Raw genomic sequence first — 22,616 nt, 5'->3', positions numbered from 1 at the left:
TTATATTCTAATAGCTCAGTGCGGGGAGGGGGGGGGGTGGATCACAGAACGTTAGAGATGCGAGAGGTCTTAGACACGCTGTAGCAGAGCCCTCTTTACAATCAAGGAAAAAAAATGCCCTGAGACGCTCAAGAGCACCCATGTCTTCTGGTTACTCATTCCACTCCATTAAGATTCCTCCTATTACTCTTAATTCCAATTCATTATTTCAATCCGCCAGACCACATTAAGCAAATTCTCAGAATTGGAACTGAACTAAGCTTTAAAATGAGAACTGTCTGTGGGAATTAGAGGAGTGTGTGAAGTAAAATGAAGGGGAGGACATTTCTGTGGGACAACTAAAATGGGAAGACCTCTGACATTCCGTAAGACTTTAATTTGCTATCCAGGGAATTAGCTTCAGGATTTTGTTTCAGAGGGGTATTTAGTTTGTTTAGAAGGTTCTCCTTTCGTCACACACAGCCCAGTTTAGACCAACATCTAGAAGCAATGTTTCTCCTTCCGGATGTCACTGTCTCTCAATGCCAAGATTAGAATCATTCAGCTTTCCTAGGAGAAGGCAGACTGCTGTAGCCAGTACTTCAACACCCTCTATTTCCAATTAGAAATGCTGCTATATTCACAAGGAAACCAAGTTGTATTAGTGCAGTGACCTCCATCAAGATAGGGGCGAGTATTCTTGAGTTACAGAGATACGCCACAAGGACCACGAATAGTTAATATGTTTCCAAAGAACTAGAAAACAGCAAAATAATTTTAATTTCTTAGAATTTTGGGGCCTGGTCCTATCTATATAGTCTCAGACAAGTTACTTCACCTCTGAATCTTCTCTCATCCCACAATGTTTATTGAACACCTGTTATGTGTCGGGCAGTATGAATAGTCACTTTTATTAATTCCTGTTTTACAGATGAGGAACTAAGTTTAAAATCATTACATTATTTGCCAGTGCCACATGATTCGCTGGAAGAGGCAGGATTCAAAAGCATGTATCTGATTCTATGTTTTGCCACAAGCTCGCCACTGTGCCTAGAACCATGACTTAATTCAAGCCCTTTACAAATCATTTACAGTATCTTGTTATTTTGTTCTTCTGCTTATCAGCTCTCACCTGTCTGCTTTTACTTTAAGGCCTGAAAGAAACATAATCCTCCCCTTTGGTGTTTTCAAGGCACCTCCTTCTGGCTGAGAGTACTTGGCTATCTCCTTTCATTTCCTTTTGTGATCCAAATGGCAGTGTCTGAAAAATACAGTGTGAATACTTTCAAATAGAATTAAAGACATCAAAACCCACTCATTTTAAAGATATTTTTAAAATTTATTTATTTTTAGACAGAGGGGAAGGGAGGGAGAAAGAGAGGGAGAGAAACATCAATGTGCGGTTGCCTCTCCTGTGCCCCCTACTGGGGACCTGGCCTGCAATCCTAGCCTGTGTCCTAGATTGGGAATCGAACCTGCAACCCTTTTGTTCACAGGCTGGCACTCAATCCACTGAGCCACACCAGCCAGGGCACAACTCACTCATTTTTTAATGTAGTGGTTTCCTCGCTAGTTCAGCTAGGCACCAATTAAGAATCCTAAAGGTAAAAGAAGTATTCTGAACTAAGTTTTTTTTTTCCACCTGATAAAGTCTATGTATCATGTAGGCGATGCCTAAAACAGCTAGAATGTGGCCAGGCAGAGACTAAGGAAGAGGGCATGTCAGAGGAAACTGCAAGCACAACACATGGAGGTGGCAAAGAACAGAACTCAGAGCCCTCTGTAAGCCATAGTGTCTGCAATGTGTAATTTGTAATTGTGGTAGGCAGAATAGTGGCCCCCAACATCATAACCCCGGTACCTGTGAATATGTTCAGTTTCAGGGCAGTGAAGAATTAAGGCTGAAGGAATGAAAGGAGTTAAGGTGGCTGGATGGATAGTCTAGAGATGGGGAGAGGCACCTGCCTTACAGGGTGGGCCCGGTGCAATCCCAGGGCGCTTAAATGTGGCAGAGGGAGGCCCAGGGGGAGGCACAGGTGGACGTGACTGGGAATGAAAGGCTCGGAGAGATGCCACAAGCTGCTGGGTTTAGAGGTGGAGGCAGAGGGTGCTGAGGCAGGGAATGTGGGTCCCTGTGGAAGGTGGAAAGGCTGAGGAGAATAATTCTCCCCTGGAGCCTCCAAACAGGAACACAGCTCTGCCGACTCCTTGATTTTAACCCTGCGAGACCCATGTCAGACTTCTGTCCTACACATAGAATGGTAAGATAATAAATGGGTGTTGTTGTAAGCCACTTAATTAGCGGTAATTTGTTCAGCGGGCAATAGGAAACTAATACAACTGGCTGTGTGATTACTTGATTAATGTCTTGCTCCCCTGCTAGATATGTGAGCTCCTGAGGGGTGGAAGCCTGTCTGTCCTGCTCACTTTAGTATCCTCAGTACGTGACAGAAAAAATGTGACACATGTTTGGTGAACTTATGTGTAAATGTCTTGGCCATCATATTTTACCAGAAAACATTATGATGATGTCAGTACCATCAAAATCTGTTCTCTGAATGTATATGGATGCCTTTCTCTTTTTCTTTGGATCTCTGTCTTTCTCCCTCCCCTTCTTTACTCTGTCTTGTCTTTTCCTGATTTCCGTACCTATGTCGTTTCTTAAATTATATTTATTGGCGTGACTGGTTAATAAGGTTATATAGGTTTCTTTTTTTTTCTTTTTAATATATTTTATTGATCATGCCATTACAGTTGTCCCATTTCCCCCTCTTCATTCCCTTCCACCCTGCACACCCTCTTCCCTGGTTATATAGGTTTCAAGTGTACAATTCTACAGTACATCATCTGTATATTGCGTTGTGTGCCCACCGCTCAGAGTCAAATCTCCTTCCATCACCTTATATTTGACCCCTTTACCCTTTACTGCCCCCACCCTTTTTCCTATGGCAACCACCCTACTGTTGTCTGTGTCTGTGAGCTTTTGTTTGTCTTGCTTGCTCATTTGTTGCTTTCAGTTTTAGATTCCACATACCAATGAAATCTTATGTAGAGAGCATGTTTTTTAGGTTTCAAAGTCTCTCCTACCCTAAAAGCAAATGCAAACTGTCCTTTCTCTGCTTCTCCCTCAAGCCATGGTCCTATCTTCCCCTTGTTCTTTTCTGCTAAACCTCAGAATTATGGTCTATCCTTGCTGTCTTCAGTTTCCTTCACCTTGGCTCTTCACCCCTTAGGCTCAGCAATATGCCTTCTGCTCCTACTTCTCCACAGAAGATCCTTTTTTGACAGGAACCCATGATATCCTAATCATGAAAACGTTTTTTTCTGAAAGAAAATCTCACAACTCTGTGAACTGGAGTCACGGCCAAGTCACGCTCTCTAAAGCCTGCTGCCTTTAAACCCTTCTCAGGGTCCCCGGTCAGCTGCCTACTACCCTCCTCTTTATATCCGGGAGATGCCCCACCTCCTAATTCACGGAGAAGGATGAGAGCCTCATCCAGTCAGAACCTCTCAATCTACTTTCCACCCAGTCCACTGCACAAACTTACCTCTCCTTTTCTAGTGTTTCAGGATCAGAGTTTCCCTCCTGGCAATAGGTGAATTCCCCCACCGGTGCTATGGAGCCAAAGTCCTCTTTCCTTAAATATCCATCATCCCCTGACCGGGAATCAACGCATCGACTGTTTGGTTTATGAGACAACATTCCAAACAATTGAGCCACACTGGCCAGGGTGCAGCTGATTTTGATTCTGCCACTAATTAGGTATGTATCCTTAAATATATTTACCCCCTTTGGGTGTCAGTCTCCCCATTGTTAAAATAAGGAAGTTGGAGCAAGGCAAATGACTTTTAAACAGATGGAAAGATGATTAATCTCAGTCATAAAATGAAAATGAGGCTAGCATAAATACATCTTTATCATTAGCAAAGATAAAAACTTTTTTTTGGTTGGCAACAGTATGGAGAAACAGGCATCCTCATAAATTATTGGCAGTACAATAAATTGGCATAACTTGGCACTGTATATTGAAATTGAAAATGCTCATTCCATTTGTCCCAGAACATTTCACTTCTAGGAATTCATCCTGCAGATATACTCACATGTATCCACAAAAACATATGTACAAGGATATTCACATGAATGTCGGTTGTAGTAGCAGAAGACTAGAAACATCCTAAATGCCCATTGACAGGAGATTGATTAAATATTGTAATGGCATAAATGCAGTCAACTATATAGATAAGTATACATGCTCACTGTAGAAAAGGTAGAAAAATACAGAAAAACATAGCAGTTAAAGATAAAAACCTACTGCTCAGAAAAAAGCACTCAACATTTTGGCTCATTTACCTCTATTGTTTTTTTTCTATTCATATGTATGGTATATTTACATATTTGAGATCACAACACAATGTAATACAATTCTATGTTCAGCTTTTCCTTTTAAATTATTCTGAATGTCTCTATGCCATTTAAAATATTGAACAACCTCATTTTAAATGGACTGCGTAACAACTGATCATAGTGATGTACCATAACTTTTATAGCCATTCTTCTGTTGAATAGCCCTTTCGTTTCTTTCTTTCTTTCTTTCTTTCTTAATTTTTTCCTCCCTCGCTCCCTCCCTTCCCTTCCCTTCCTTCCTTCCTTTCATTTTATATATAATGTTGCATTTTTGTTTACAAGTCTTTGCATTATTAGAAGTGGATTTAGTGGGTCAAAAAGCATAAACATTTTATGTTATTTTTTAGAAGATTTTATTTATTTATTTATAGACAGAAGGGAAGGGAGGGAGAAGAAGGACAGAAACAGTGTGTGGTTGCCTCTCACACACCCCCTATTGGGGACTTGGCCCATAACCTAGGCATGTGCCTTGACTGGGAATCGAACACACGATCCTTTGGTTTGCAGGCTGGTGCTCAATCCACTGAGCCGCACCAGCCAAGGCAGTGCAAACATTTTTAAATTAGTTAATTTATATTATCGAGTTACATCATCAGTATTCTCCTAGTAGCAGTGTGATTCAGCCTAGTTCTCTGCACCATTTTCAAATTGGATTACCAATTTGAGTATTATTAGCAATACTCAAATTATTGAGTATTATTGAGTGTTATTACATTTTTAGTGTTATTAAATTTTTAAAATTTTGTTAATTTAATAAGAAGAATAGATTTCATTGTTTTGCACTTCATTAATTACTTTTGAGGTTGAAGTGGGTTGCTCATTTTTTTTATCTTTTGTATATCTTTTATGAATTGAATTGTCTATGTTCTTTGCCCATATTCTTTTGGAAGCTTGGTGGTATTGTGTATTTGTGTGGGTACTATATTCACTATATTAAGGATAACATTTTAAATTTTGTAGCAGATGTTTCCACAAGTTTTTTACCTCCTAATTTATATATATTTAATCCTCACTTGAGGATATGTTTATTGATTTGAGAGAGAGAAAAACATTGATATTGATGTGAGAGAGAAACGTTGATTGGTTGCCTCCAGGACATGCCCCAACCAAGGATTAAACCTGCAACCTTAGGTATGTGCCCTGACCAGAAATCAAACCCATGACAATTGCAACTGAATGATGCTCTAACCAATGAGCAACCCAGCCAGGGCTATTTTTTTTCTTAAAGAGTTTACAAAATTCTTGATATTTTTCTTAATGGCTTCATCCTTCACTTGTATGTTTAGGAAGTTCTTCAAGAATGAGAGAAATTTGAAAATGTTGAAAGGATAAGGCTGTGTAGAAGACTTTTGGATTAACTGTTCAGAGAAAGGACACAGCTTTCAGAGAGGGAGGAACACTCTTGGAGAGAGGAGGTGAGGAAAAATGAGTCCAAAGCTTGCTTGAAAGTAATTAAAGGAGATCTAAATAAATGGAAAGCCATCCCATGTTCAGGGACTGTAAGGCTTGATACTCTTAAGATGGCAAATACTCCACAAATTGATCTACAGATTCAACACAATCTCCATCAAAATCCAAGATTGGTTGTTTGTATAAATTAACAAACTAGTCCTAAAATTCATATGGAATTTCAATGAACCCAGAATAGCTAAAACAGTCTTGAAAAGGAAGAACAAAGCTGGAGGATTCTCACATCCTGATTTCCAAACTCACTACAAATCGGTCTACAGTAATCATGACTGTGTGGTACTAGCATAAGGATAGACATATAGACCAATAAGTAGAACTGAGAATGCAGAAGTAAACTCATATAGCAGTGGTCAATTAATTATCAATAAGAATGCCAAGACTATTCGATGGGGAAAGAATAGTTTTCCACAAGTGGTGCCAAGATACTTGAGCATACACATACAAAAAATGAAGTTGAATCTCTAACTCACACTCTATTCTTGTATCCATAATAAACGAATCTCTTAACTCAATAATAAAAAGATATATAATCCAATTTGAAAATGAACAAAGAGCCCTGGCTGCTGTGGCTCAGTGGATTGGGCACCATCCTGCAAACCTAAGGGTTGCCGGTTCAATTCCCAGTCAGGGCATATGTCTGGGTCGCAGGCCAGGTCCCCAATGAGGGGCCTGTGAGAGACAACCACACATTGATGTTTGTCTTTCTCCTTCCCTTATCCTCTGTCTAAAAATAAAATTTTTTAAAAAGGAAAATGAACAAAGAATCCAAACAGACATTTCTCCAAGGAAGGTATACAATGGCCAAGAAGTACTGGAAAAGATGGTCAACACCATTAGTCACCTGGAAAATTTAAATCAAAACTACAGTGAGATACCCCTTCACACCCACCCACCTGGAGGGCTAGAATTTTAAAAAGTGGGAAGTAACAAATGTTAGTGAGGGTGTGCAGAAATCAGAACCCTCACATATTGTTGATGGGAATGTAAAATGCTGCGGCCTCTTTGAAACAGTGTTTGGTCTGTTTCCGAATCTTGGCTCTTGTAAATAATGGTGCAATGAACATAGGGGTGTATATATTCTTTCCAATTCGTTTTTCAGGATTCATAGGCTATATTTCCAGAGGTGGGATTGATGGGTCAAAAAGGCAGTGATGGGCACATGATGCAGTGTGCAGATGATGTTTTACTTATTTGTACACTTGAAACCTGTACAGTTTTGCAAACCAATGTCACCCCAATAAACTCAATTTAAAGCCAAATACATTAAAAATTAAAAAATATATATAATGCTTCAATAATATGAAGAAAATATAACAAACACTAGTCTATAATAAAATACTACCTATTTATGAGAAAAAGAAAAAAAGTGTTTGGCAGTGTCTCAAACAGAAATACTATACACCCCAGCCCTGGCTGGTGTAGCTCAGTGGATTGAGCGCAGGCCTGTGAAGCAAAGGGTCGCTGGTTCGATTACCAGTCAGGGCACATGCCTGGGTTGCAGGCCAGGTCCCCAGTGGGGGACACATGAAAGGCAACCACACATTGATGTTTCTCTCCCTCTCTATCTCCTTCCCATCCCCTCTCTCTAAAAATAAATAAATAAGATAAAATTTTAAAAAAAGAAATACTATACACCCCAGCTGTTCTACTCCTAGGTGTATACCCAAGAGAAATGAAAACATGTTCATACAAAGATTTGTACACAAATGTACATAGCAGCATTATTCTTAATACCTCCAAACTAGAAACAACTCGAATACTCATCAACTGATGAATGGATAAATAAATGTGATATATCCATACGATGTAATACTATTTGGCTATAAAAATAAATGCAGTACTTTCACATGGTATGATATAGGTGAACCTTCAAAAGGCGATGCTACAAGAAAGAAGCCAGTTACAAAAGACCCCACCTTGTATGATTCCATTACAGAGAATGTCCAGGACAGGAAATCCGCAGAAACAAAGTAGATCATGGGTCACTTATAGACTGGGAAGAGGAGGGAATGGGGAGTTACGGTTAAATAGCTTTAGAAATTTTCTTTGGAGTGATGACAGAGTTTTGGAAGTAGATAGTGGCAATGGTTGTATAACATTGTGACTATAATGCCCGAGTCGTACACTTAGAAATGATTAAAATGGCTACTTCCGCCAAGATGAACGTGTAGGTGGAAACACTGTGCCTTCTCCCACAAACAAGTTTAAAGACAACAAAGTTTTAGTAAACAAAAACGCAGCCAAAACACAGAAAATTGAACTATACAGAAGTCCAAGAACAACGAACCATTCAGCCAGACCCGTAAGAGGGGCGGAGCCAGCAGCAGAGCAGGGTCAGGCAGGAAAGATCCCCCCGACCCCAGGCGCCCAGGCAGCCCTGGACGGAGCCCAGGTGTGGGGTAGCATCGGGCGGATCCAGTGAGGGCGCAGGGCGGCAGGCTGACCACGGTCACACATTTGCACGCAGATAAACCAGCAAAGGAGTGAGCAGTGAGACAGACCACAGAGGCTCCAGCAGCTGGAAGTAGCAGAGGGGACCGCCATTGCCCATCTTGGACCCCGCCCCCATATACAGCGTCACAATCCAGCGACTCAGTTGCTCCGCCCTGGTGAACACCTAGGGCTTTGCTCCTCATACAGAACAGGCACAAACAGACCAAAATAAGGCTCAAGAACTCAAAGCCCCAGAGCCAATAACCCTAAGCAACCAAGAGATAGCCAACCCATCAGATGCACAGTTCAAAATACTAGTGATCAGGATGCTCACAGAACTGGTTGATTATAGTCACAAATTAGAGCAACAAATGAAGGCTAAACTAAATGAAATGAAGGGAAATGCACAGGAAACCAATAGTGATGGAAAGGAAACTGGGACTCATATCAATGGAATGGACCAGAAGGAAGAAAAAATGACCAAAAAGAAAAATCTGAAGAAACAAGAATTCAAAAAGATAAGGAGAGGCTTAGGAACCTCCAGGACATCTTTAAACGTTCCAACATCCCAATTATAGGGGTACCAGAAGGGGAAGAGGAACAGCCACAAGTGGAAAACTTATTTGAACAGATAATAAAGGAGAACTTCCCCATTCTGGCAAAGGAAATAGACTTCCAGGAAATCCAGGAAGCTCAGAGAGTGCCAAAGAAGTTGGACCCAAGAAGGAACACACCAAGGCACATCATAATTACATTCACCAAGATTAAAATGAAGGAGAGAATCCTAGAAGCAGCAAGAGATAAGGCGACAGTCACCTACAAAGGAGTGCCCATCAGACTGCCAGTGGATTTCTCAAAAGAGACCTTACAGGCAAGAAGGGGCTGGAAAGAAGTATTCCAAGTCATGAAATCCAAGGACCTCCATTCAAGATTGCTCTATCCAGCAAAGCTTTCATTTAGAATGGAAGGGCAGATAAAGTGCTTCTCAGATAAGGTCAAGTTCAAGGAGTTCATCATCACCAAGCCCTTATTATATGAAGTGTTAAAGAGACTTATCTAAGAAAAAGAAGATAAAAAATATAAACAGTGAAAGGACAGCAAACTCACAGTTATTAACAACTATACCTAAAACAAAAGCAAACCAAGAGGACAGCTAGATCAGGAGTGGAACCATAGAAATGAAGATCAGCCCTGGCTGGTGTAGCTCAGTGGATTGAGCTCGGGCCTGTGAACCACATGATCACGGTTCGATTCCCAGTCAGGGCACATGCCTGGGTTGCAGGCCAGTTCCCAGCAGGGGACTCACAAGAAGCAACCATACATTGATATTTCTCTCCTTCTCTCCTTCCCTTCCTCTCTAAAAAGATAGATAAATAAAATCTTAAAAAAAAAAAGAAATGAAGATCACATGGAGGGTTAGCAACAGGGGAGTGGGAGGAGGAGAAGGGGGGAGAAGGTACAGAGAATAAGTAGCATAGACAGTAGGTAGAAAATAGATAGGGGGGAGGGCGAGAATAGTATGGGAAACATAGAATCTAAAGAACTTGAGACACGTGGTCATAAACTAAAGGGGGGAATGGTGGGGGAGGGGGTGTGCAGGGTGGGGGGAATAAAGGGGGGAATAGAACAACTGTAATGGCATAATCAATAAAATATATTTTAAAAAAGAAATGATTAAAATGGCAAATCTTGTCATATGTATTGTACCATAATAGAAATTTGTAAAAATATTTTTCTTAAAAGAGAAAAAAGCAAAACTAAATAGTGCCAAAAAAGGATTGATAGGAAGCCACTACTAGATGACTTGTGTCTTAGTGAAATGCAAGTAAGGTTTCATCTACAGAGAGAGATCAGAGAGTGCCTGATCTAGATCAGGCTGAAGGTATGAGCCAGAAACATGGAGACTTGTGACATCTCACATGAATGATCGCAGTGCTTACCGCCTATTCCCGTGACAAGAATTACTTGGAGACTTGTGAAATAGATCAGCGATTCTCAAAGTGTCATTTCAAAACTTGTGGGGTTCATGAGGTCCTTCCTTTTCTATCACGGATCTAGGAGTGGCCAGTTTTTCTTCCTACCCCTCAACCAAGAGAACATACAGCAACAGATTGAATGCAGAAGCCAAAATAAGCATCCAGCTGTCTTCTATTAAAGCAGATATCAAAGAGGTTTGGAAAATAGAAAAGAATACCACTCACTAAGTATTTGGCAATACAGTTATTTTTCATAAAAATGTGATTTATAGTCATGTTGATGGGTTTATTGTGATTTTAAGTGAATGATTAGATAATAAAAATTCTGATTTTTAATTTCTAATGTAGTAAAAACCAATAACTATAACTCACATAAACCAAAGCTCTTTGAGTCCTCAGTAATTTTTACATAAGAGTTCCTCAGGTCAAAAATTGTGAGAACCATTGATAACCACACCTCTCCATTGGAAAATCTGATTTAGGAAGTCCCAACAGAGCTGATGAGTCTGTATTTTTAGACAATTACACAAGGTGCCTACCAGAGAGAAGTTGTTTAGATGTTAGGCATTGTTATGATGAGCTATGGTGGGTCCCAGACAGAATCAAAACCAAATGAATGAAAGGGCTGTCAAGCGGAAAAGGGCTGGTCCGTTTGAGGTTGATGAGACTGTTTGCAGTGCAGCCATTTGATGACCCACTTTTCATAGCTTTACCTGGTAATGTTGACAATCAACATCAGAAGCAGAGAATGTGGGTACTTTACAGTTGGATGGAACTTTGGGTGGGGTCTCTCTAAGTTACTCTGTGCTAGATATATACATGACATTCAGATTGTGTGTTAAGGAGGCAATGTCCTGGATTTCTACTGGAGGAAAGTTTTAAGACCTATTGTGTGTAAGTATAGTAGCCCAATAGTGAAGCCTGGGGAGACCTATAGGATACAGTGATAGGCAAGGTGAGATGGGCTTGGGAACTTGAAATATTTACAACTGGTGGGACACAGGGAAATCGGAAACTGACAGCATAAGTGTATATCCATCAGCAGGGGTTTACTAAGAGTCTAGTGTGTGGCATGTTAAAGGGGACTGGGATAGGGCCCACAGGGCACAACTATAAGAAAGATAAATGAAAATGGAGCGTTTTGGATATGTGGCACCCACGTGACAATATATTCTCTTTTTTATTGTGCATTTATTTAAAAAGTTTTTAATTATATTATATTGATTATGCTATCACAGTTGTCCTGATTTTTTCCTCTTTGTCCCACTCCACCCAGCGCCCCCTACTCCCTCAGGCAATTCCCCCACCATTGTTCATGTCCATGGGTCCTGTGTATAAGTTCTTTGGCTACTCCGTTTCTTTTTTTTAAAGATTTTATTTATTTATCTTTAGAGAGGAAGGGAAGGAGAGAAGGAGAGAAATATCAATGTATGGTTGCCTCTCGTGAGTCCCCTGCTGGGAACTGGCCTGCAACCCAGGCATGTGCCCTGACTGGGAATCGAACCAAGATCATGTGGTTCGCAGGCCCAAGCTCAATCCACTGAACTACACCAGCCAGGGTACTCCGTTTCTTATACTGTACTTTACACCCCCAGGGCTATTCTGTAACTACCTATTGGTACTTCTTAATCCCTTCACCTCTTCACTCATTCTCCCCTTCCTCTCTTCCATCTAGCAACATTCCAGTAACTAACTTCTCTTGCTTTTAAGATTCTCTCTTTATCTTTAACCTTTGGCATTTTAATTATAATGTGTCTTGGAATGGGCCTCTTTGCATTCATCATAACTGCAACTCTCTGCTTCCTGGACTTGCATCTCTATTTCCTTCACCAAATCAGGGAAGTTTTCTTTCATTATTTTTTCAGATAGATTTCCAATTTCTTGCTTTTCTTTCTTCTCCTTCTGGCACCCCATGAGGCAAATATTGGATCTCTTAAAGTGGTCCGAGGCTGTTTATACTACCCTCATTTTTTGGATTCTCTTTTCTTCTTGTTGTTCTGATTGGTTGTTTTTTGCTTCTTTATGTTCCAAATTATTGATTTGATTCTCATCTTCACCTATTGTACTGTTCTTTTCCCTATAGATTGTTCTTTATTTCAGTTAGTGTATCCTTTGTTTCTGACTGGATCATTTTTATGCCGTTGAGGTCCTCACTAAGTTCCTTGAGCTTCCTTATGAATAGTGTTTTGAATTCTGCACTTGACAGATTGCTTATATCCATTTTGTTTAGCTCTTTTTCTGGAGTTTTGATCTGCTTTTTCATCTGGGCCATGTTTCTTTGTCTCCTCATTTTGGCAGCCTCCCTGTGTTGGTTTCTATGTACTACGTAGAGCTCCTTTGACTCTGTGTCTTGCTAGTGTGGCCTAATGTAGTCGGTGTCCTGTAGGGTCCAGTGGCACAGCCTCCCGTATCACCCAAGTTGGGTGCTCAAGGTGCACCCTTTCTGTGGACTGAGTACACTCTTCTCGTGTAGTTCAGTCTTAGTTGCTGTTGGCATATTAATGGGAAAGAGTCACCTAGACCCATCAGCTGCAAGGACTGGCTGTGATCACTGACTGCCAACCTCCACCTTCTGTGGAGGAGAATTTGTGCAGGGGCAGAGTGGTGGTGCTCTCACATGGTCTGTAGTTGTCCACTGGGTGCTCTGGTCCTGGGGTTTCCTGGGTGGTGCGGGCCAAGGTCAGCCCCCGTCTGTGTTTTGCCTGGGGCACCCTGCCTGAGCTGTAAAGCAATCTGAGATGGATGCTACTTGTGCTGATCTTGGAGATTCCCAGGTGAAGCCAAGCTGTGACTCTAATCTGGCTGCCACTGCGGGGGCTCACTGAAACCAGCTGTTGCTTGTTTGATAGGATTTAGGAGTTGAAGGTCAGCGATTCTTGTGGGAAATCAGCTTGGGTGGGCCTGTAAGTTGGGTGGGGAAGAGCCTCTGTGGATCTTCACTGTGGGTCATGCAGTGTTAGCCAGGTTGATGGAGTCTCAGATATGGCAGCAGCCTATTGGCTTCGTGCTTGGAGCAGTCAACAAAGGGACAATGGCCTCTGTTCACCCTTAGCCAGACACTTCAGTCTCTCCCTGTGCACCACTGATGCCCTCCAACCTGCCACCTGGTGCTGGAGCTCAGAGGGAGTGAGTCCATGTGTGGGTTCCCCAAGAGGAGCTGCTTAGGGCTCCAGCTGCCTCCTCCTCTGACTCAATCCCCACTGGTTTTGGGAGTCAGAAGTTGTGGGGACTCACCTTCCCGGCACTGGAACTCTGGGCTGGGGGTGGCTGGTGTGGGTCTGGGACTCCTCGCTCCTTAGATATCCCTCCCAAATTTTTATCCACCACACATGGGTGTGGGGCCAGCCTATTCTGTGTCCATGCCCCTCTTACCAGTCTGGATGTGGTTTCTTCAAATGCATAGTGGTCAGACTTCCATTCAATTTGATTTCATAGTTATCAGACTTCTATTCCATTTGATGTTCCTGAGTGATGGTTGTTCTATAATTTAGTTGTAATTTTGATGGTTTCTGCAAAGAGATGAGTCATGTCTGCCTATGTTGCCATCTTGGCTGGAAGCCAACACTGTCAGTTCTTGATAGGGTGATGGGAGCCTGGACAAGGGAGGATTCTGGGACTGGCATGCACTGCTAAAATGTAACTAAAATAGAAGTTCAGTGAGGGCTGAGAGATTCTGTTGCTTTGCTTCACACCAGGTACATTAGTAGATGGAGTTTCCAAGTTGGTGCTCTCATATGTTCTTAGTAAGAGATAAGCAATTGTATGGTATGTGCCATCTTGCTTTCTGGTACCTGTCCTTTGTAAAACCCCAGAAGAAGCATACATGCAAAAGAGGGGGGTGGAACAATGCATATGTTCATTCAGAGATACGTCTTCAAATTAATACTACTAATAATAAATAATGAAGTCAAGGTAATAGCAATAGCTAACATTTATTGAGTGCTTACAATGCACCACGTACTGCGTTAAGCATTTTACACTTTCTGTATATTATCTTATTTAATCTTTACAGCAACAGCTATTGAGGTAGGTAGTATGATCATCCCCATCTAATAGGTAAAGATACTGTGGCTTACTACAATTCAGCCATACTACTTTCCTATAATTTTTTTAAATCATGCCCAATTCCTTCCTGCCTCTGGACTTTTATGTATTCCTGTTCTCTGCATGGAAGCTATTTCTACCCCCAACAAAGCTAATGCCTAATTCATCCTCCAGGGCTCATCCTAAGCATCACTTTTTAAGGAAGTCTTACCTCCTTAATAGGTTATATCTCCCTGATAAACACTCTCACAGCACTAGCACCTGTACTCTTTACAGCGCTTATTACAATGGGTAAGTTTGATTGTTTATGTCTGTCTGCCTACACCATGTCATGAGGAGAGGAACTACATCTGTTCTATTCACCACTATGAGGGAAGGAGGGAAGAAAGAGAGGCAGAGAATCATCAATGTGAGAGAGAAACATTGATCGGTTGCCTCTCTCCTAGACCAGGCATGTGCTGTGACCAGGAATTGAACCCACAACCTTTCACTTTGCAGACTGATGCCCAATGCACTGAATCTGAATGTAAATGAGGTTGGTTTGACTCCAGGACCTGAAGAACATGTCACGTGCATGTCTTTTGCTCCATTGCCAACAATAAAGAAGAAGGCTGATTCCAGACCTTGTCTGGGAATTGGAAAGAGATGCAGAGGGAAAACAGCCTACGCTGGGGTGCAGGAGTGGAGACTATCAAGGTCAAGGAGACAGCTAGCTATCTCTGCAATCACCCCCACCACGCTGTAGGGTGGGCCTATTATAAAGGCCTTCCATTTTCTGTTGAGAATAGAGGGAGGTCTAGGAATGACAAACTAAATTCTGTTTGGTTCCTTTTACTGGGCAAGGTGGTTAGATGCCTGACAGTCAATGTGTCTTTTCCAGAGAGGTTTTTTCCTTTCTGGTCCCTTTCTCCCTAACCTGTCACATCCTCAACAGATCCCTTTCGTGAAGGCAATATAGGTACCACTACTCCGGAGGGAAGGAAAAGCAGTCCCCAGGGCCAGCATTTTCAGGAGGACAATAGCTAGACCTGCTCTCCAGGCAACTTGGACCAAAGCTGTATGAATTGTGGCCCAACTAGAGCCCAAAGACTGGGGGATTTCTGACTATTCAGTCAGGGAGTCAGTGGCTGAGCGCTGCAGTGACAGGAAAGGTAAGATAAAGTCAGGTTCTTTTATTATTTCAGGCCTCTGATGAAATTCCTTTTGGGAAGGACTCGACTTTGATGGCTCTGATAAGCTCCTTGTGTCTGTCCCTGGTGGGTTCAGTCTCCGATTGTGCTTTGAATAGGAGTGACATTTGCCTGTGGCAGTGGGAGTGAAGAGAGCAGTGTGTATGGAGGGACAGGGTCTTGTTGCTGTACCAGGTCTGTGACTGGGGTTGGCTCTGGGCTGAGCTTTGTTCAGAACCACCGAGCAGTGAAGCCGTCCCAGCTCCTCCCTCCTCCCTGTTGCCACACTTGAAGCTATGTCCTAGAAGACAGGACTCAAAGGTTTCACATGTAAAATCTACATCTTTGAGGGAAAAATCCCAAAGTAAAGACTCTGTCGAGTTTTTCGCAGAGGATCACTGTGGCCAGCAGTTCTTATAGCAGATGCTTTTAGGTCGTGGAAAGTCATAAGGTACTTAGTTGTTCCTACCATTTTAGGGGATATTTTGAGAACCAATGAAAGGTGAGATGTACATACACATAAAAATATACATACTATTTTGGGAGTTCAGGCCCAGGGGGCTATCCATGGACCTCAGGAACCCCAAGTTTGGAACCTGTGGTGTTTTCCACAGCCTCGAATAGCAGTTGAGTAGCACTCTTAGGTCTTATATATGCCTTCTCAGACCACTATTGGTACTGAGAAGAAATGTGGGGGTCCCACAGAGTAAACCTCAAATTAATGCCACATTCTGCCATTCTTTTTTTTAGTATATCAAACAGTACTTTCAAATTTTTCTTTCTTTCTCTTTTATTTTTTAATATATTTTATTGATTATGCCATTACAGTTGTCCCATTTTCCCCCTTCATTCCCCTCCACCCTGCACACCCTCTCCCACCCACATTCCCCCCCTTTAGTTCATGTCCATGTGTCTTAAGTTCTTTAGCTTCTACATTTCCCATACTATTCTTGCCCTCCCCCTGTCTATTTTCTACCTACCATCTATACTACTTATTCTCTGTACCTTCTCCCCCCTTCTCCTCCCGCCACTTCCCTGTTGCTAACCCTCCATGTGATCTCCATCTCTGTGGTTCTATTCCTGTTCTAGCTGTTTCTTTTGTTTTTATTTTAGGTGTGGGTGTTAGTAATTGTGAGTTTGCTGTCATTTTACTGTTCATATTTTTTATCTTCTTTTTCTTAGGTAAGTCCCTTTAACATTTCATATAATAAGAGCTTGGTGATGATGAACTCCTTGAAGTTGACCTTATCTGAGAAGCACCCTATCGGCCCTTCCATTCTAAATGAAAGCTTTGTTGGATAGAGCAATCTTGGATGTAGGTCCTTGCCTTTCATGACTTGGAATACTTCTTTCCAGCCCCTTCTTGCCTGTAAGGTCTCTTTTGAGAAATCAGCTGATGGGCACTCCTTTGTAGGTGACTGTCCCCTTATCTCTTGCTGCTTCTAGGATTCTCTCCTTCATTTTAATCTTGGCTAGTGTATTATGATGTGCCTTGGTGTGTTCCTTCTTGGGTCCAACTTCTTTGGGACTCTCTGAGCTTCCTGGACTTCCTGGAAGCCTATTTCCTTTGCCAGATTGGGGAAGTTCTCTTTTATTATTTGTTCAAGTAAGTTTTCCACTTGCTTCTCTTCCTCTTCCCTTTCTGGTACCCCTATAATTTGGATGTTGGAATGTTTAAAGATGTCCGGGAGGTTCCTAAGCCTCTCCTCATTTTTTTGAATTCTTGTTTCTTCATTTTTTTCTGGTTGGGTGTTTCTTTCTTCCTTCTGGTCCACTCCCTTGATTTGAGTCCCAGTTTTGTTTCCATCACTTTTGGCTCCCTCTGCATTTTCCTTCATTTCACTTAGTGTATCCTTCATTTTTTCATCTAATTTGTGACCAAAATCAAGCAGTTCTGTGAGCATCCTGATCATCAGTATTTTGAACTGTGTATCTGATAGGTTGGCTATCTCTTGGTTGCTTAGAAGTATTGGCTCTGGGGCTTTGAGCTGTTCTGTTTGAGCCATATGTTTTGGTCTGTTCACACCTGTTATGTATGAGAGGAGGAGCCTTAGGTGTTCACCAGGGCAGGCAACCCATGTTGCTGTGTTGTGACGCTGTATGTAGGGGTGGGGTCAGAGAGGGAGCAGGGGCACTTGTTCCTCTCTCTCAAATTTTGTTCCCCTCTGCCACTTCCTGCAAGCAAATTGGGCCCTTCTAGTGCTGGTTCCCAGGTGGGTGGGCTTGTGTATGTTCAAGGACCCTGTGGGTCTCTCCAACAAACTCTCCTGAGAGGCTGGGAACCTCTCCCTGCCCCTCAACCCCTGAAAGCTTTTCCAATCAGTGCTTTTAGGCTTTATTTCCTGTCACTAGAGCCCTGGGTTGTGTGGTCTGTCTCACTGCCCGTTTTTTGCTTGGTTTATCTGCACGTGAATATATGTCCGTGGTCAGCCAACTGCCTCGCTTGCCCCACTGGGTTTGCTCGTGTCCTCCCCACACCTGGTTCTGCCTACCACTGCCTCTTCCTGCTGAGACCCCTCTCTTCCAGCCAGTGCCTCTACCCCTCTTACAGGTCTGGATGAATGGTTTCTTGTTGTCGGACTTTGGTACAGTTCAGTGTTCTGTCTGTTCTGGTTGTGTTTTTGTTTCTAAATCTTTGTTGTTCTTAAATTTGGTTGTGCGTGGAGGTACAGTATTTCCATCTATGTCTCCATCTTTGCCAGAAGTGACATTGTGCCATTCTTATCTAGTATTCACCCTGTCCCCTCTCAATGATTCAACATCCTTGTCAAGAGGATGTCTAGCCTCTGCTTAAAAACTTCCAGTGACATGGACTCACTATGTCTCCTGAGACACACTCTTGTCTGTCTAGTTTGTCAGTTTTGCCTATGTAGGAATTCTCAGAACCTAATGAACAAAATAAACAAACAAACAAAATAGAACCAGAGATATTGAAATAAAGAACAAACTGACAGTGACCAGAGGGGAGGGAGAAGGGGATAATGGGGAAAAGAAGGGGAAGGGTCATCAAGGAACATGAATAGAGGATTCATGGGCACAGACAATGGGGGGGGATGACTGTGGGAGTGGGGCACAGACAGGGCAGGAGAGAGCAAGGGGGAAAAGGTGGGACAACGATAACTGAATGACAATAAAACGTTTTTAAAAGAATACTCAGGACTTAGCATAACAGTTCAGATGATTCAGTTAGATGATGCGGTTACTCTCTTTCACCAGCATTTGTATCACACACAATTGCTAAAGGTGTCTCTGTCTCTCTCCATTCATTCACTTCCTCACTCATTCTTTCAACCAACCATCCTTTATTTAACAAACATTTGTTACATGTTCATTTCATTCCAGAAACACTCTAAACACTGGAAGGGAAGCAATAATGAGTAAAAAATGGTCTGTGTGTGTTTTCATTCAAAACCAGACTTATTGCTCTAGATCAAGGGTGTCAACCTCATTTTCACCAGGGGGCCACATCAACCTCGCGGTTGCCTTCAAAGGGTCAACTGTAATTTTAGGACTGTATAAATGTAACTACTCCTTAACTAGGGGCAAGGAGCTCAGCCCTGCCACAGGTAGAAACAAGGCGCTGGGCTGGATTTGGCCTGTGGGCCTTGTTTGACCCCTGTGCTCTAAAATCCCCTTTAGGTTGGCAATCAGGTGTCGACTGAGGTAGGAATACTAGGTCATCTCTTTTCCATTTCCTTCCCCACAACTTATCTTTCCCCTCTTTTCCAAAATGAAAACAGCTGCCTATTGATATTTTCTGGTTGTATGCCCCTTCGTTGTTATTCCTATAATTCAATACCAAAGAGTGCCTCCCTCGCTCCTAGTGAACTCCTCCTGCCTCCTTGGAGCCTACACACCTTTTCTATTCTTTTCCCTCTACTTCCACACAGAGGAAAAATGTATGGCCTGATTGGGAGTCTTTCCCTTTTTCATTACAGTGGTGTTTTCTTTGTAAATCCCGCCCCGTAGTGTGGTGCTTATGGCCTTGTCAGGCCATGTCATGCCCGTGTCGAGTGCCTCCCTAGAGTAACACTGACCCTACTCATGGGGAAGTGCCAGCTTCCTATTGGTTGAAAGAGTTCTCATTTATCTCGCAAGCCCCCAGGAGTTGTGGCTGCAAATACAGCATAGGAAATACAGTCACTAAAACTGTAATAACTATACAATGGTACCAGATGGATACTAGACTTATCAGGGGCATCACTTCATACATTTTTCTGTAAATGTGTAACCACTTTGATGTACACGTGAAGATGATATAAAATAATACTGAATGTCAACCGTTATTGAAAAAGAAAAACAAGGAAGTTGTGGCTGTTTATCAGACTTGCAGATAGCTGAGCATAGATAATGTAAAGTTTTGGTTTTCTTTTTTTTTTTTTTAACGAATTACCTTACTTCTATTATTTCCTTTAATTCTCATAATGTTAATAGGTAGCTTCTTTTTTTTAATTATTTATTTATTTATCTTTAGAGGGGAAGGAGAGAGGGAGAGAAACAGTAATGTATGGTTGCCTTTTGTGCATCCCCTGCTGGTAGTTAGCCTGCAAGGAACCAGCCTGCAACCCAGGCATGTGCCCTGACTGGGAATTGAACCGCGATCATCTGGTTCGCAGGCCCGCGCTCAATCCACTGAGCTACACCAGCCAGGGAATTGGTTTTCAAATAAGGGTGTGATGTGCATTAAAATGTGACTTAAACTGTGACACAGCTGATTTTCGTCCTTTCCCCAGAGATCTTTGGAGGCGATGTCTCTTCCTTGTAGTCCAACATATGCATGTCCATCAGCCACGCTGCCTCTCCAAATCCTGTCAGTTCTTCATGGCAGGTATGACCACTCCCAGGAAACTTTCCCTGCCCACCCTAGCTCTGGGCACTCACTGCCTGGCTGAGTCCATTGGTGAGTGCTGTACGATCACACATGCAATGCAAGTTAGCATTCTTCATTCTGCAGTCTTGTTTGCTATCTCATGTATAGAGTCTCATGTGTGTGGCTTTCCTGTTGGGTATTTAGATTTGGATGAGCTTTTTATAGACTTTTTGGTGTGGATTTTTAAGTGAGCTGCTACCTAAGCTATTTGCTTCCCCCGTTCAATCAGTTGGAAAAATAGCAGATGCCTGTATGATGTGATGGAGGAACACCAGAAGGAACTTTTTTTTAAAGATTTTATTTTTTAGAGTGGAGAAGGGAGGAAGAGAGGGAGACAAATACCAATGTCTGGTTGCCTCTCACACGCCCTCACTGGGGACCTGGCCCACAACCCAAGCCTGTTCCCCTTCTTGGGATTGAACCAGTGACTCTTTGGTTTACAGGTCAGCATTCAACCACCATGCCACACCAGCCAGGGCAGGAGGAACTATCTTAAGGCGCAAACTGTTTCCCATAGCCCTTCTTGGTGCCTGAGTACTCGGTGAGACTTTGATTGCTTTGGTTATTTCCTGACAGTATTCACTTTGGAAATGCTACTAGCTATATGCTCCTGCTTCAGTAAATATCAGTAAAGATGCCAAGGATTTTAAACCACCCTCCCCATTTACCTAGAGCCACTTTACTTTTTTATGGACAGAAATTATCCCAAAACTTTTATTTATAAGCCATCCGGCTGCACACAGAGTTGTTTTTGAAAACTATCCCTTTATAGCTGGTAGGCTTCAAACTCTAACGTGCACAGGAATCATCTGGGAGGCTGGTTAACATACAAATTGCTGGACTTCCCCCATGCCACCCTGAGTTTTCCATTTGGCAGGTCTAGGGTAGGGCCTGATAACTTCCATTTCAAACAAGTTCCCAGATGCTGCTGGTCAATAGATTATATACTCGGAGAACTATTGCTTTAGGCAAATGTGTTAACAGCTTCCAAGAATTCTGTAGGAAAAGCGCTGGCAAGGGGTGGGCATTGGGGTTGCAGAGGGAGTAAGACAACACCTCTGGAAGGTAAGTTGACTGATTCAAAAAAAAATCAGTCTCCCTGTTGATTGTGCTTATTTTGAATCCCTTCATCTTCGAATCTAAAGCCATGAGAGCATGGGAGCAAACTCCAGGTTGCCACCTTCCCCTCCCCAAGGCATGCTAGCATTGCCTTTCTCTTTGCAAAGCCCCAAGGACCCTTCTTTTGCTTCTGTAACTGGTTTCCTGAGCCCACATAGCCCAGATGGCAACTTCTACTACCTCTATAACTTTGGAAATCAACTTTCTTTTGTAAAAATAAATAAAGTGCAAAGCCACCCATTAGGGTTTCTGACCTCTGGGCTTTCTGCCCTAAACAAATGCCAAAGGAGGGTTTCCCTACACCCAGTCCTAAGCTCAAGTGGGAGCTTCCCAAAGAGCTGTTGATCCAAGCTTTCCTGAAGCTTTGGTTCACCACTGCGTTTAATGTCATGGGATGAGCAAGGACTTCTGATAGGTCCCCTAGTTCATGCTAATACTGTGAATGATAGGTCATCGAGAGCCTAGGCAGTATGATGCTAACATCAGATTCTAAGGAGTTGGAGAAAAAGAAGCTAACCAACTAATCCTATTAAAAGTACAAATCAATACAATTTGACAGTGGTTACAATATAAAGACAACTTTATTGCCAATAAAAGCCTTTAATAACTCATTTATCCCATTTCAGTAGGACCTTATTCTTTCTGATGAAAATCCAGTCATAGCATCTCTCATTAAAAATAAAATTATTCTGAAATAAATAAATATATAAAATAAATAGCATATACATTTCATAAATAGTTTGTCCTTACGCACAGTATCCATGCTGACATTTTAATAGCATTTTCTTGCAACCTACCCCATCTCCCACTTCCAATGGCAGGAAAACTGCATGTCAGGACAGATGAGAAACCCGCAGAGCCCATGCAGCCAGGGCTTGCAGCAGGGCTGTAGCCCTGGGGATTTTCTGAATGAGAGTTTTCCAAAGCTCTGTAGGCAGCGTCTGTGGCAGATAGTTTGGTCTTTTGTTTACCTCTTGTCAAGGCATTGGGGTAGATTGTGGGGCAGGATACCCCTGGCCCCTGGCAGGGGCTCCCATTCTTTCTCTTGCCACCTCAGGGGAAAGAACGTGAGTAAAGAAAAAGAGTATATACAAGATTCCCTCTAGCCCGCCCCTCCCCCCATATCCCTCCCCAAAATAACCCAACCTTGA

At 42.3% G+C, this 22,616-nt stretch overlaps 1 long non-coding RNA gene across 1 annotated transcript; it reads right to left on the bottom strand.

The window, feature by feature from the left end:
• Positions 1 to 17,850: 17,850 nt before the first annotated feature.
• On the bottom strand, positions 17,851 to 18,934 carry LOC118996742 (uncharacterized). Its single transcript, XR_005068547.1, has 3 exons — positions 18,921 to 18,934; positions 18,630 to 18,635; positions 17,851 to 17,983 (listed from the first exon to the last, which is right to left on the bottom strand). It is a non-coding gene; the product is annotated as an uncharacterized LOC118996742 (long non-coding RNA).
• Between the last annotated feature and the right edge of the window lie 3,682 nt (positions 18,935 to 22,616).

This window comes from Sturnira hondurensis, unplaced genomic scaffold (genome assembly GCF_014824575.4).
Source record: "Sturnira hondurensis isolate 20B ecotype Veracruz unplaced genomic scaffold, ASM1482457v3 Scaffold0011576, whole genome shotgun sequence".
Lineage (NCBI taxonomy): Eukaryota > Metazoa > Chordata > Mammalia > Chiroptera > Phyllostomidae > Sturnira > Sturnira hondurensis.
The sequence above is the reverse complement of the archived record's forward strand: the minus strand, read 5'-3'. Positions and strand labels throughout refer to the sequence as shown.